This window comes from Neopsephotus bourkii, unplaced genomic scaffold (assembly GCF_033783945.1).
Source record: "Neopsephotus bourkii isolate Nb327-2 ecotype Australia unplaced genomic scaffold, CSIRO-AGI_Nbou_v1 NB_1279, whole genome shotgun sequence".
In the NCBI taxonomy this organism is placed as follows: domain Eukaryota; kingdom Metazoa; phylum Chordata; class Aves; order Psittaciformes; family Psittacidae; genus Neopsephotus; species Neopsephotus bourkii.
Window position 1 is genome coordinate 5,556,289 of NW_026901764.1, and position 15,765 is coordinate 5,572,053.

Genomic DNA, 15,765 nt, shown 5'->3' on the forward strand with positions numbered 1-15,765 from the left:
GGATTGAACAAAAATGATCACTAAATTATATTTTTATTGTTATTTGAAATAAAAGAAGTAAAATCTTTCTTGGAACTCAGATTCCACCAAGATACCTGTAACAAGAAGACTATGAACAAGTGGTGTTCATATGCAAAAGTAACATAGCTGAAGTGCTTAAGCAACAGGAAAAGGAAGTAAAGAAATGTTAGTGTCATATTCATGTGTGTGCTCTTATTTGCATTTGATACACAGCTTCTTTTATGGTCAGTGGACAAGAGATGATTCATTTAGAGGGAACTTCAGCTGAGGGGAAAGAAAGTGATTGAAAGTAAAGTGAAATTGCAAGTAATATGACTTTAAGTTCATTCTTAGACATAAGGCATTGTTCAATTTAAAGTGCAATGTAAAAAATATATTTTCACCCTAACCTAAGCAAGCATTGTGTACTGAAAATTTGCACAATGTAATTCTCTCGATGATGGATTTCATTTAATTATAAAAAATTAAGTGCTTATAAGTTTTATATTACACAGTGTATTTTTATGCTTTGGTAAATACTCTTGTGATATTTAGTCCCATTTGTATAGCAACTTTTCAAAACACGAGTCATTCTGAAAAGTTTATGTTCTAGAAAGACAGGAATTGCTCTCTGTCTGGAAAAGAGAATCAAAAGAGAACATTGATCAGTTTATGAAGGTAAGAATGATCTTAACGCAGTATATCCTGCCAAAATAGTTTTCAAATCCAGGGAATTCATTCTTATTCACGAATGGAAATGAAAAATGCAGGGGAATGACTTTGCTGTCACCCTTTTTCTGCTGCCTCCTCAAGAGCGCCCACCCCACCTCCCCAGGTTGTGATTTCATTTCACAACTGAAGGCAGGCAGCAAATTGGTTCAGACTGATCCCAGTGTCTTGTGTATCTTACTGTCTGTTTTTTAACTTTCATTAAAAAAATAGTATCACTCAGGTCAAAGAAAACGGGTTAAATGCATGACAGAACTAGCTGAATGTTGGTCTGATGAAATAGATTTCTGCTGGGAATAGGACTCTAATGAAATGTGAATCTCTTAAAATTAAAGGTAATTAATTAATTTGCCTTTACTTTTGCATTCTAACAAAAATTGGAATGTCTTTTTTTTTTTTTTCCCCAAAATGGAGCATTGGAATTACAGTGGGAATATTATAACCTTAATGAAATAACTGATTGTCTTAAAAATAATAAAGAATTGGTACTGTATAACTTGGGATTAAATTGTATTTCAAGTCTCAGAAGTTTTCACTGAATGAAAATTATTGGTGCCTTTTTTTTTTCTTTTTTTGATGAGCACAGCTAATGAAGATAAAAGCCTAGGTACCTAGAGTAGCTAGAATAAGTATTGTTCTAGTATGCTCACTGTTCATACATATTAAGCTACATTTCTCCCATCTTGACACACTTGCTAGTCTCTTAAGTGAACAAGTTTAAAGATAGTTCATATTCTTAGTCAAACAGCGTTGAAGAGTGGGAAGGATATAGGACTGTGAGTTTTGTTAACTCTTGAATCCTGTGTTGGCCTGCCTCTGACGAAGAATTAGAGGAATGGTATTGTTGCTTCCAACAGGCTTGCTGTTCCTTTTTTCTCATAACTCTGACTTCTGCTTCCCTCTTTTTCCTTCTGCTTTATAGGCTACTTCTTCTTCATCTTAAACAGGTGACAGCTGTATCTGACAACAAAATGCCTTTCTAGCAGTCCGTGTAGGTTTTGGGTTTGCTTTCAAACTTCTTACATTTGACACTCTGGGGCTGGTAAAACCCTAAGATTAGATGTAGTTTTGAGTAACTTTTATCTGCCTTATAGCATTTACAGATTGTTCCCACACACACTAAAATATTCTCATTTGAAATATTTTTTCTCTATTTGGCAGATCACAGGGGAACCTGCTTGTTCTGTCTCAAACTGTTCTCATTCTCTGGCTGAGAAGAGCTGTTTACCACACCTCCTTCAAGATGGGAATTAAGTTAACAGCCTCAGTTTTCCTAGTATCTCTGCAAATATACATTAAATGTCCAGCTTTTGCTGTTGTGATCAAATGCCACATACGTTTCTTTTTATATGCTTCCAGGATGCAGGGACTCTTATTACTCCTTTCAGAGGATCTTTGGATTTGGCCTTTATTTGGAGAATATTCTACAATTTTGACTTGTTAACTATATAGATTATCTGTTATGCTTTGTTTTTAATTATTGTGGCTTACTGAGCTCAAGGCTTTTAAATTAGAAAACCATATGAAAATAGTTATGCAAAGAAAACTGAAAATGTCAAGTCTTCTCTGCTTAGGGGTTTGTATTTCACAAGTGGGCTCTAATATGCTGACATTTCAGTCTAGGAACCCACTGGCTAGCCTTGGGTGAGTCTGCAGGCATCTGCAAGCTTTCTGTGTATCCCCCAAGCACATTGTCAGATCCATCAGACTTCACTTCTTGGTCTATCTTCTTGGCTCACACATTTTTTCAGTGTGAAGTCGCTACAAATCTTAAGCTTCTAGCCTATTTACTTTTGAACCAGTGCTGTTTTGCAGTTTTTTCTTTGTGTATAGAAGCATGTTTTGAAACTAGGTAAAGACTGTGTATTCTTCTACTTTAAAACTAATGCTCTTCCAGTCTTATTTCATATGCTTTTTGTTGATGAACTTAGTCAGTTGACAGTTCCCACTGCAGTTTCCCATTGCAAGGTTTTGCTACATAGAAAAAAGCTCCCTGCTTTGTTTTTCCAGACATTTGTCATCCCCTAAAACTCTCTCAGTGTTGACTAGTGTTATGATACATGTATTGTGATGTGTTTTTGCTGTCACTACCCATGGCCTGTTCAAGGATTTTCTTGACTGTATAACCAGAACTTAACCATTACTTTGGCACTGATTACCTATTGTGCTCCTACATGCAACATGTTAAGTTGATAATAAAATAGATGTGTGTAATAATAAAGGGATAGTTCCTCTAAAGTTGAATGTAAAGAATGCTTTAAGTACTGTAGTTGGTATAGAGTTACTGTTAGAACTAAATGTTTGAAAGGATGTAAGATATATGGTGTTGAATTCATATTTGAATCAATTAATGAGTATTATATAATCTCAGCCTCAGGGTTGGAATCTGGTATTTCTAATGACAGTGATTATGAGCTACCTTTAGGGAAACTGTAAAATGAAGTACTATTCACTGTAAGGAAGAATTGCAGAGCACTTCCTCAAGAGAGTAAATGTAAGCTAGAGATGCACATGTATTAATCTGACATATATTGTTTTAGGGAAATCTGTCTATCTTGCAGTTTATAAATGGATGAGAAGGCCAGGAAAGCACTCAGTAGATTCTCTGCCATTTTCTGAATGGTTGCCAATAATTATGTCTCTTTTTTTAAAAGATCCACAAGTAACTCAAATTGATGAAAATGAGATGTGCCAAATGGTTTGGCAAAATATCAGGTATCTCTGAACATGGCAGTTCCCACTGACCTGCTATATAAAATGACATAATGTGGTGTGACTGACACTGCATAATATTAAGCAGCATGTAGGAAACTGGAAAATACAGTGTTTTCAGGGCCAAAGTAGTGAGGAAATATACGTTCTTGATGGATGTCTACTTAAAAAGAAATCTTGCTGCTTCTGAAATGTCTTTTTGGTCTAGTATTGGAGGACAGAGAAGGGGGCATATAGGGATGCTGGGGATGGACTCTTCATTAGGGACTGTAGTGGTAGGACAAGGGGTAATGGGTTAAAACTTAAACAGGGGAAGTTTAGATTGGATATAAGGAGGAAATTCTTTCCTGTTAGGGTGGTGAAGCACTGGAATAGGTTGCCTAAGGAGGTTGTGAATGCTCCATCCCTGGCAGTGTTCAAGGCCAGGTTGGACGAGGCCTTGGGTAATATGGTTTAGAGCGAGGTGTCCCTGACCATGGCAGGGGGGTTGGAACTTGATGATCTTAAGGTCCTTTCCAACCTAACTATTCTATGATTCTATGATTCTATGATTTTATGTCTGGATATTAGCCTTGGTGCTGATCAGCTAAAAGATGCTGTTGAAGATATTAGGAAAGGTAGTAAATAACAAGATAAACAGTTTGATCTACTTAAGGCCTGTTTTCTTCTGGATAGAGAGGGAGAAAGTAGTGAAATTTCCTTTTATAGACTCAATGAAAAACTTTAAGAAAATCATAATGACATTAACTATTCTCAGAGACTGGGAATCTCTTCTGGATTCAGAGTTTCATGCTTTAAATTAAACAATAATTTCAAGCAATGAGATCAAAATATCCTTTCTCTAATTTGTTAGTGCCTTTTCCCGTGCACTGATCTCACTGACACAAACCAAGCTGCTTTCAGAGCAAGAGGACAAAGGGTGAGAGTCTTGTCTTCACAGAAATGCATGTGCTGGCTTAAACTGAAAAGGATTTACCAGTTATGAGAAGCCAAAGGCTCACCTGTGAAAATGGGCTGATGGAGATGCTTCACCAGCTTGCCCAAATTCCGTAAGAAAAGGTTAGTTGTCTCTGTGAAATACATGGTGAATCTTTTTAATATTTTCATTCTTGTTGTGATTAAAGGAAAGGAATTAGTAGATTGAACCATGTCATACACCTACTTAGACATACACAGTCATATAATGCATCATAGGCTTTCTCCATCACTCACTCTTGTGTAGCATAATCTTTTTCTACTCTCGTTTTTTGCTAGCAGTTGCAGTTCCAGGAATCTTTTAGCTGATACATAGGATGTTTAGGTGGTAGTTACTGGCTTAGTGTAATGAAACTGCTATGGATATTTGCCTCTAAGCTAATTCTAGTTACTGTGTGTTTGTAGAACCTGCTTGGGTGTATGTAGGGTGCATACAGGTGAAACATGACGCTGTACAGATGCAAAGTGGATGAGAATGATTAATCACTTAATTCTTTTTTTTTTTTTTTTGCAAGATTGAAACCTAAGATTACAGTAATTATTTTAAGCTTTTCTTTTCGTGTCTGTTAATATTGAGCAAGCTGTAGTTATTTGTTTTTACTATGAATAAGCAGTTAGATTCTATGGGTGGAATTAGGGGTGGGAAGGGATAATTTTGCAACCCAGGTAATGTAAATGGGCCAAGATTTTTAGAGGTTTTTTTTTTTTTTTTTTTAAGAGGAATTGGGAGGCTTACTTGGTAATTTTTTAATTTTTATTTTTTTATTTTAGCTTATATTTTTAATGTAGCTGCAGTGGAATTTTCTGTTTGACCGGAAGGATATAAACATGTTAGGAAGCTGCTTGCCAGACTCCACTGGAGAACTCATTCATCAGGTTTTCTGCCCAGTCAGGCTGGTTTCAAGTGTCACAAGTGCAAGAAAGCAAGTTTAGCTCCGTCCGGTTTTTAAGAAGTACAAACTACTGTAAAGCCGTTTATTTTCTGACATGAGTAAATGCAAAAGCTCAATTTAGTCTGTTGTTGGTAGCATCATTAAGTCATTAAGTGGTACGGCAACAGCTCTTAGCTGCACAGTTCTAGATGGGGCATGTAGGTAGTGAAAAGTTGCTTTAATGTCTAGCTTTGAGCACTTGCCTGCTGGGGCTGTGGGTGAAGCCTGACAATCCCTATGGTGGTGACTCAGTTGATGCTGCTTTTCACTGATCTTGAAGGAAGGACTAGAATAATAATTTCATCATCTCAATATTGCTGTGGGGTGTTGTCATTAATATGGAAAACCTTGGTTTAGCTATACTATTGGGCCCCCCTTATTCATTCAGCAACCTGGTAAAGTTGTATATAGGCTATGTGCATCCCTGCGTGGCACTAGCAGAAACAGAAAATGTTATGAATGCAGATAAAGTATGAAATACCAAAAGTATGATAATGATAGCTTATAAAAACAAAGGCATAATCTTTAGTAATCATAGGTGTAAACACAACTCATTTACTTTTTAATTTGGGCAACACAGATTTTACTGCTTTTGATTGTCCAGGCTGGAGCAACATTTGGGTTAATTTTCCTTCTTTTCAGTTTTCATTAGCCCATAGTAATGATGGATCGAAGCTAAACAATAAACAGTGCTGTTCCCAATTACTTTTTTGTTGTTTCTGTTTTTTCTTACACTGTTATAAATAGTGAAGGTAATTTTAGTTTTATTTTTTTGTTCATGTTTGGTGATCTTGGCTAGACAAAGCCTTAAGTCCCATTTAATTCCAAGTCGAGGACTGGGCTCAGTCATGCCTGTGAAAACTTGTCAGCTGTCCAACTATTCATCTTCACAGCCAAGGAGTAGGAAAAATGTCTGCAGCTGAATGCTGCTCCTCCTCCAGATTGCTTTTGTCTCTTATTTTACAAAACTATCCTTATGCAGCACACTTAGGCTGTGATGTAGTGATAACTCCAGTGAGGCTTTTTCAGTTCTAAGTCATTATTGGCTATTATAGTCTTCCTGCCTCAAGAGCTGTTCTAATTGTATAAAGAGAACTGGCTTTTCATAAAAATAGACATGCAAATCACAGCATGCATAAACTTTCATAAGGAAAAAACAAGCTTTTGTCACTTGCTATTAATTTCCTCCATATGCTTTCTGTATAAAGGGATTCATGGTTTTGATTTTGTACAAAATATGGATTCTTTTAATAGTTACAGTAATTTTTTTTCCCATTCATATAAATAAATAAGAGATGGTAATGTCCAAATACCAAAATAGTAATTTCTGGTTTATAGTTGTTGAAGGATTTATTGTTCAAAGGATACTCTAGTTTGCTTAAAGGCATAAGGAATACTTAGGTAATAATTTTTACTAAAGAAAACTAATAAATGGAAAATTTAGATTGCCAATGAGTGCCTGTGTAAGGCATCTCTGAACAATGTATTTTTTTAGCTGTGATGTAGAAGTGCATGTTTTCCAGCTGGAAAGAATGTTAATGATGCAATTACCCACTCTATGATAATGAATAAGAAGGCTGGGATACAGAATTCTTCTTCTGATGATGATATGACTGCTTGAGTGATGTTCAAATAACTTTTGGTAAGATCCGTATTATAGGGCTGATTTTTAAATAATATAATTCCCCTTCATTCTATCTTTACAAAAGTGTTAGAATGTCAGACAGTATATCTGTTGGCAAAGGGAGGGAGTCCATGACTGATGAGTATTCACTTAAGTGATACGACAAGTGGCATGAGGAAATATGAGGAAATACTGGCAGTAGGGATATTCTGTGAAAGAAGCATTGGTTTGTGGTATTGGCAGTAATGCTTGCTCTTTTTAGCAGGATTGTGATGGAAGTTCCCAGCAATGGGGGAGGTTCTTCCCCAGGTGATCAAGAGGCTGTAGGCTGGATGAGTTGTTGCAGAAGACCATAAACTCTTCAAAGGCTGCAGTGTTTATAGAATCATAGAATACCAGCCTGGAAGAGACCTCAAGGATCATCTGGTCCAACCTCTCTTGGCAAAAGCACAATCTTGACAAGATGTTCCATCACCCTGTCCAGCTGCATCTAAAAATGTCAAACACTGGGGAATCCACCAGTTCCCTGGGGAGATTATTCCCATGGCTGATTTTATTCCTTGTGAAAAAATTTCCTCTTGTGTCCATACGGAATTTCCCCGGGATTAATTTGTACCTATTACCCCTTGTATTTCCATGTAACTTCTTGTAAGAGGGGAGTGTCCATCTTCTTTGTAGCCACCTTTAAAATACTGCAACATGGAGATATAAGGTCTCTCCTGAGCCTTCTTTTCTCAAGGCTGAACAAACTCAATTTTCTCAGCCTTTTCTCATGTGACAGGCTTCCCAGTCCTTTGATCATCTCTGTGGCCCTTCTCTGTACCCTCCTCAGCCTGTACATACTTATTTATTTTTTTTTAATTTTTTTTTTTCCCCCCAAACCCCACCCTGAACACAGTATTGAAGTGTGGCCTGACAAGTGCCGAGTGTTGGTGTTGCTGATGTAGTCTCTCAAGTACGTATCTTCTTTGTCTCCCTGCAGCCTATCTTTTGGTTAGGCAGATACATTAAACAGTAGTTAGGAGACTGCAAAGCTTAATGTCCTCACGAGAGTAAGTCAGTCTCACCTTGAGACTTCTTACGCATAGAAAAGCTCTGCTGAATGTCACAAAAGTTTTCTAGAAGGAAACTGGTGAAGCTCCATTGCGTAAGAAATTATGCTGACTTTAAACTTAAAATATAACTGTGTTACACATGTGATTGTAGACTGTTTTGTAGTCTCCTCCCTGCTGAGAGGGAAGTACAAACCCTCTGACTGCAGAAAGTGTCAGAGGGTTGGGGAAAGACATCAAAAGTAGAAATTTGTTTTCCATCTGGGATGAGTAGTTTGAGAGAAGCTTGAACACAAATAGAGGGAGGAAGCAGCAGTCTTGCTGCTATTATGGTGGTTATGCACACAACACTGCATTTCAAGTTTAGGAAGAATATGTTAGTGTGGGCTGCACTGATCAAATTAAAACCAGAAACCATAGAAATATACTGTAAAATTTGTGCTTGATTTAGCATTGTCTCTTACTGCTCAGCCTGCTTACTGCCAGGACAATGTGTTACAAACTGAGAGCTTGAAAACTCCCATAGATTGTACCTTTGCTGAAAACCTCCCTGACAAATTCTTCCCTTGAGCAAGAGTTCACTATCTAATCCGTGTAATGCTCTGGGTAGTTGTGTTTTGTATAAACTTGTCTCTTAACCCCTGAACTCTGCTGTTTCTAATTTCAGCTGAATATGTGTGACAGGCTGAGGTTGGGGCTTGTGAAACCAGCTGTTCTGGCTAACACTGCAGCTGTGCTAGGTCACCAGGCACTGTCTCTCATTCCTTTTGTTAAAGAAAATGTTTATTCACGTATTGTAGTCTTGGAGTGGCAGTGTTCATAATGGAGACATGATGCTACCTGTGTAAGCTTCCCTTTCTTTTGTGTGTTTGTTAAAAATGTATGGCACAATTCAGATGAATGGTTAAATAATATTTTTTTTCACTTTATAACCAAACTCCTGCTGGACATTGTTCATATTTAGCTGTAGTTAAAACATATCTCTTAAAAAGAAAAAAGAGGACAGGGTGGAAGCATTGTTTTTCTGTCTAGAGCTGGTCAAATGACTCCAGTTTCACAATATTTTTTTCCAAATAGGAAGTTTCTATTATTGGCATAGCTTTGCTGACCAAGACACTTGTCTAGCATAAGAAATGACATGAACTAATGTCTGATTTTTCTGTTTAAAATCCAGCAGAATCCCATGTTTATTATTTAGATTTAATAACTAGAGGTGTTAAGTTGTATTTGTGCATTATAACACATATATATTCTCTAAATATTTAGATTTCCTTCTATTCTTGCTAGGTTACCTGTAGCTTTGCTGCTTTCTATGCAAAGAAAAGATTGGAGGGTTTTTTTTCTTGCAATTTTTATTTATATTTCTTTTGGCATTTGGTCAATTGAGTTTAAAAAATAGCTGTATTCTTCTGCAGATCAACTTCTTTCTTATTCTAGCTCATGACTCAGCTGTATTTCCAAAGACTGCATCTGGTGTGCATACTCCACCCACCTCCCAGAGTGAAGAATATTTATAAAGAGAGATCACTTTTCAAAATGCAATTTTATCTCAGTCGCTTTGAATTCTGAGCTTTAATTGGCATGGCCAAATTCAAGTTCATAGCATCCAAGCATACAGCAGTGACTCTAGTTAAAATCGCACATACCAAATCTGGCCTGTCTAGCTGCTACTTAATGCACCAATTATTAAACTACTATATGCTGCCTGTTGCTAGTAAAATAGTCAGTCATACTGCCTTCCTCATTTATGCTGCCTGTTTATATTCTTCAGAGAGAGATCATAGAATTGTAGAACAGGTTGTATTGTAAGGGACCTTAAAAATCACCTAGTTCCAACCCCCTCTGCTGTGGACAGGGACACCTGTCACTGTGAAGTCAGGTGCACTCGTCCTTTTCTTATGGGCAATCTCTGGGATTATCTGCAGAAGAAAAATCACAGCCTTGGTGAGATCAAGTGTTTTCTGATGCACATGCTGTTGGTAGTCTGATTTGTGTGCTGCATGTTTCCCTAGGTCTTCAGATGCCTATCAAGACCATATGAAATAGAGAGTGAAAAAAAAAAAAAAAGTAAAAGGAAAGGCTGTACTGAATGAAGACTAGAAGCTGGACAGCAGAACACAATGGTGAAAGTAGCAACTCTCACTACTAGTATAATAGAAAGAAACAAACCTTAATGTAGCTGTTATGCCACTGTATAACGGTAGCTAATAAGAAAGGTGTGAGGATCTAATGAACTCAGAATCCTGACTTATATTTGGAATTCCGTTAAGCGATGACCTTAAAGGTATTTTCCACCCTAGCTGATTCTATGATTCTGCAAGAGTGTGATTTCTCTTTCCACTGTTTGCAAATCGGTTCCCTTCCACTTCTTACACATTTGCTTTGTTTTCTGCAAGTAACTTTTATCTTCTGGTTTGTTTGCATTCCATCTCTGCCATAGGTGGCTGATGGTTTCCTGTATAAATGCTTAAAGCCACACTGCTTATTTAATCTTTGCAAATGTGTAGCATGAACCTATGAAGTTTTCTGTTTTAAAATAGAAGCCTCCCCTGAAAGTTTTCCTGCATGTATATGGAGTGCATTTGAAAGCTTGTACCAGATCAATTACTCTTTATTTGTCCATTTAATGGCAACATTTTAAAATAATATGCTGTGTATCTTTATTATCCTTTAGTGATAAGGACAGTGAGCACAATAATAATTTTAAGCTTCAATAGGTTAATGGACATAGGGATGTCACCATACATTATAAAAGCAATTAAAAGTGTTTTTAATGAGCTTCAGTAAAGTGTGAATCCTGGATTTATTCAGCTCAGACTAGAGACGGCCATATAACAAAGAATGTCTTACTGCTTTGGAAACCCACTAGAGAAGGAAATTTCATCTTGCTTTGTGTCTGCTTGTACAGAGAAGAAAGAAATTAAATGAAGTAGAATGATATTTGGAGACATATTTTAGTTAACCATTTTCTTTACTCTTTATATATTTATCATGGCTGAACCCTATGGCTGAAATGAAACAGAGCCAGTAAATTCTAGAACTGGTTTGCCACAAGTTGGATTTTATGTAAGCAATTCAAGCCAAAAAGAATCCATGATCACTGTTCAATAGTAGTGGCAATAGGCCTTTTCCTAGAATACCTAGAAAGCTGTAAGAAAATTTGCGCTGGTTTATCACATACTGCTGAATAGGCTCCTGTTAATTTCAGTTACTTTACATCAAGTCCCATTTTGCTCTCTTAACAGAGTTATCTCCTAAGTGATCCTGCACAAATAGCACTGCTCACACATATCTCTGTAACATTTAATGTATTACTTCTGCATTACAGCTACCACAGTGCTGTTGTATACAAGTTATTGCTGAGGTCTGTCAGAGAAATAGACAATTCCTGTAGTATCCAGTTGTCTAAAGATTTTTGAATTCTAATTTTGTGACTTCCCCAAGGTAATGCATTTGGACCTACTTATAATTAAAGCTGGGCTCATGCCCTAAGACACTACACTTTTTTTTCCTGTTTCAGGGTAACGCATTTCTCTGTTTTCCTAAACTTTGTCACAGGACTTGATAAATGTCTATACCTTCTCAGTTTGCCTTTCCCTGTGGGTCTTAGAATGATCCAGCTTGCTCTTTCTAATCCTTCTAACCTACAATATAAAATTACTCCATCTGTGGAGAGGGAGAAGAGGAAGACCTTGCTGCTTATTGAAATAACATGCCTTATCTAGTGGCAAATAATGAAACCTCTAGGAGAATTTGTCATCATTGGGTAAATATTCTTCTTTGCTTTAAGACATTAATCCTGTCTGTTCTTTGTATGTCGTCTCTGAATAATTTTCTGACTAATTTCACTTGTGTTCATTCTAGATCTGTAATTATCACATTGCAGCCACATAGAGATGCAGTGATGGTTGAATTCTTACTCTCCTGTAATTGGGGTGATAAAGTTACTTTCTTACAAAGCCCTTCTCCGAGATGGTTATAATTTTCTGAATAACTTATTTGTCCTGAAAACTTGTATTGTGTTCCACAAAATGAGATTTTTAAAATGAATTCTATCAAAGTCTTTATGCTATTTAGGATTTCCTGACTCTAAAAATCCGTGCATTGATAAAATCATTCAGAAGCTTTCTTTATACTTCATGAAGATCATGATCTTTAAAACAGTTAAAATTTTGCATATATATACATATGTATATATATACACTAGACTTATTTTGATGCTCAAATTTCTTGTGACTAGTTCAGAGGAAGTTTTATGGGTTTAAGGCTCAGATTTGGACAGTGATGTCAGGAACCCAGAAGATTTAAAATTATTTCAAGTGAGAATCTTAATAGAAATGAGTTCTTACAGTGATAGTCCTGGGACATTGTGTGCTCTTGCTGCTTCCTTAAATGTGAAGTGCAGTAAAGTTCATTAGCAGCTCATTCTGTACATATCTGCTGACTTCATTTCCTGTAGTGGCTACATGATAGAGGAGATTGCTCTCCTCCATATATAATTTCTAATTCAATTTGGGTGAGCACATTTGCATGTCAATCAGGTCCCTGAGAAATTTTCAGATCTTACTGTTTACAGTGCTATTTTCTCTTCTGCACAGCTGATGATCTGTTATCTGCAGTTCTGCTAACAAGCCCTCCCTGCTCCACTTTTTTTTTTTTCCCTCTCTTAAATGCCAGATACTCTTTCTCTCAAATTTTCCAGCTAATTAACTTAATTAGGTTAAATCATGGTCTTGGAGGCAGTGATACTGAGGAACCTTTTCTTGGCAGTTCTTTCTCTCTTGAGCAGTTCCTGTGCTTGTTCTTCCTGGTTCCCACCACTTGTTTTCACTGCTGAAGCACATTGTAACCATATTAATTTAAGTCAAAGAATGTCTCCTGCTTTTTTTAAAACCCTGAGCAATTCATTGTTCCGGTTCACAGAGTGGCCCCACAAATGGTTACTTTGGCACAACTAGAAGGTGACGACAAATGAAACGCAAGGCTAACAGGAGGGAAAGGGAAAGAAAAATCCTAAGCTACCATTGCTGCTAAGAGGTCCCTATATATTTGAGATGTGTTGTTATTTTGTCAGAACTTCTGGAGGGTGACATCCCTATGCTTGGTGCTTTACCATCAAAGTTTCAGGGGGATTAATGCTAACACCTCCACCCCCAACCTCCCTGCCTGTAACAAGCCTACAAAAAAAAACCCAAACTCCACAAACAAACACAAACCAAAAAAACAAAACAAAACAAAACAAAACCAAAACCAAAACCAAAACCAAAAAAAAACAAACCCAAAACAAAACAAAAGAAAAATACTTTTGTTACAGACTTTGCAGCACTTGACTCCATCACTTCCTTCAGCACCATGTTCTAGACTGAGTGGAATTGCCTTAAATATTACCACTGAATTTTACCTTGACTTGTACATTATGTCATACACTCCTGAACATTGCCATCAGTGCCACTGTTGATTTAAGCATCCCTCTTCCCTGAGCTGATGGCACTCGGAGAATCATCATGGCCTGTGATTTTATTTGTGCGATTGCACAGTGGACATGAGCAAGTTTATCTCTTTAATGCATGGCACAACTTGAGGGGATGATAAGAAGGTAGAAAGGAACTACTCAAACTGGCATTGCCACTGCAAGAAATGCTCATAGAACTACACCTGTAGTTGTTTCTTGCTGGGGGTTCTTTGCCTCCCCAGTAATCCTGTTATTTTTTGTTTTATCAAATAAATACCTATGTATAAAGCTTGATTTTTTTTTTTTTTTAAGGAGAAGAATGAAAAACCAAACCAAACAAACCAAAAAACAAAACCAACAAAACACAATGAACAAAACCCACACGCAACCCCCCCAAACAAACAAACCAAAAGAGCTCTTTTGACTAATGAAGTCTGGAATTTTGAATTTGCCTTGGAGCTGATCTGCCCTTGAGTTTTGCTAGTATAATAATGCTATTTGGGAGTATAGGTACCTGTGTTATGACATTGAGTCTCTATGCCCTAGTGCTTATAGCTGCTCCAGTCAATGCTCTAGTGTATGCCCAAGTATACCAACAGCCTTTTGAGACTTCTGTCTTTTGTTTACAGTCTTGTATAAAATATTCTGATGAGTGTAGATGAAAAACACTCTTCCTTGAATTGATTGTGGTAAATTTTGAAGAAGTCAGTGGTAGCTATCACCCACAGGAAAAGGCACAGGTAACAGGTAGCAAGTTATCTTGAGGGTTTGTTTTGCGGTGATGCACTTCTCCCAGTGTTGGCTTCAGCAAGTTTATGCCAATCTTTATAAATCCCTACAATATGGGTGAACTGAAATTAAAAACCGTATTGCTCAACAATAAGATTACAGTGGTATTTACCCGCATTACCTGGGCCCTGTCAATGTTCCTGGGTCACCAAGACATTGGTATGTTTAATTATACTGCACTGAGACTTATTACACTGTTTTAGAGAGCGGTTGGAGGCTATAAAAGGAAACAGTTTCTTAGAGCTCCTCTGTTTGTATATACACACATCCAAAGTCAGAAAAGTATCTGATAGCTGGGCTTTGTGACTTGCTGGATGAGCACCACTTGGTGGTTTTGAAATGCAGACTTGATTGATTAGAATATATGCTTGCCTGCAGATGCAAAGCCACAAATCTTTGTTCATATCTTATGTTTCTTGATGGGTTGAGGGGGCTGTGTGCCCTCCTCTACTCTTCTGCCTTCGTCCCCCTTCCTCCCAGGCTAAATATGGAAGAGCTATTAGGGACTTTTCTTTGTAATTCCTCTCCTCCTATGCCATATGGTTACTATCTTCTTATGCATAGTTGTGGCTTGGCATAACTGAAAGATTCCTCTGATGTCCTTGCACTTGCACCTGTTTTAACCAAGGCTCAATTCAGCTTTGTGTTTTGTGATTTGCTCTTTCTTTAGAGAAAAAAAGATAAAGGACTTGGACCAATAAGGTAGAGCAGATTTAGCAATGAGTAGTTAAGACATGATTCTCTCCAGCTGCCTACCCATGCTGTCAGCTGAGGTTGCAGGCAGAACAAAGCTGGCAACATAAAACCTTTCTCCAGGAAAAGCACCTGGTTGCTCTGGTGTCCTTTGCTGACAGTTTGTGTGAATATGCTGGGCTGACTGATGGTGGCCGAGACATGCATGTATGTGATGGGATGATGGCACTAATAATCCTGGCAGAGTAGCTGAAGACAGCAATATCTGCAACTACTTCAGTATCACCAGATTTTATCTTTGGAAGTTCTGGCTCTGTTTACTTTAACCTCACTTCTTTCAACCCACCCTTAAAAATAGGATATGGAAAAGTATCTGACAGAGAAAAAGATCTTCTACTTCGATATTTTTACAGAAAGAAATACTGTCCTATATTTCTAATAAATTCTTTCAGTAATAATTCTAATGCTTAGGAATTGTTCTTTAAGTGAAGAATTTAGTGTAATTTGTATTCCCCATAATGATTTTTTCTTTACAATGACACTGAACAAAAACTATTTTCTGTTATCTCTTTATAAAAAACCCCTCATTCTTTTCCTGTTTATGTGAATTTTAAATCATTCTTATTCATATCTTATTGTCAATGTCATACTTTATTTTCACTGGATGCATTTTGGAAGGTTTTTCAGAATTCCCAGTAACCTTCTGAGTCTCCTTGAAGCATTTTCCCTTTCCATTTGTATCTTTCGTTTATATGCACTGACATCCTAAACCCTGCCAGATTGGAGTTTTGTAATTTTGCTCTTGCA

At 37.1% G+C, this 15,765-nt stretch overlaps 1 long non-coding RNA gene across 3 annotated transcripts in view; it reads left to right on the top strand.

Moving 5' to 3' along the window:
- Positions 1-15,765, top strand: part of LOC133218655 (uncharacterized) — a 57,382-nt gene that overhangs the window by 18,480 nt on the left and 23,137 nt on the right. The window contains exons 2-3 of one of the 3 annotated variants that reach the window (XR_009727236.1): positions 614-678; positions 4,382-4,500. This is a non-coding gene — a long non-coding RNA (uncharacterized LOC133218655). Of the gene's footprint in view, positions 1-613; positions 679-1,651; positions 1,831-4,381; positions 4,501-15,765 lie in introns of those variants that run through there. The other 2 variants (XR_009727235.1, XR_009727234.1) reach the window with 2 other exon arrangements.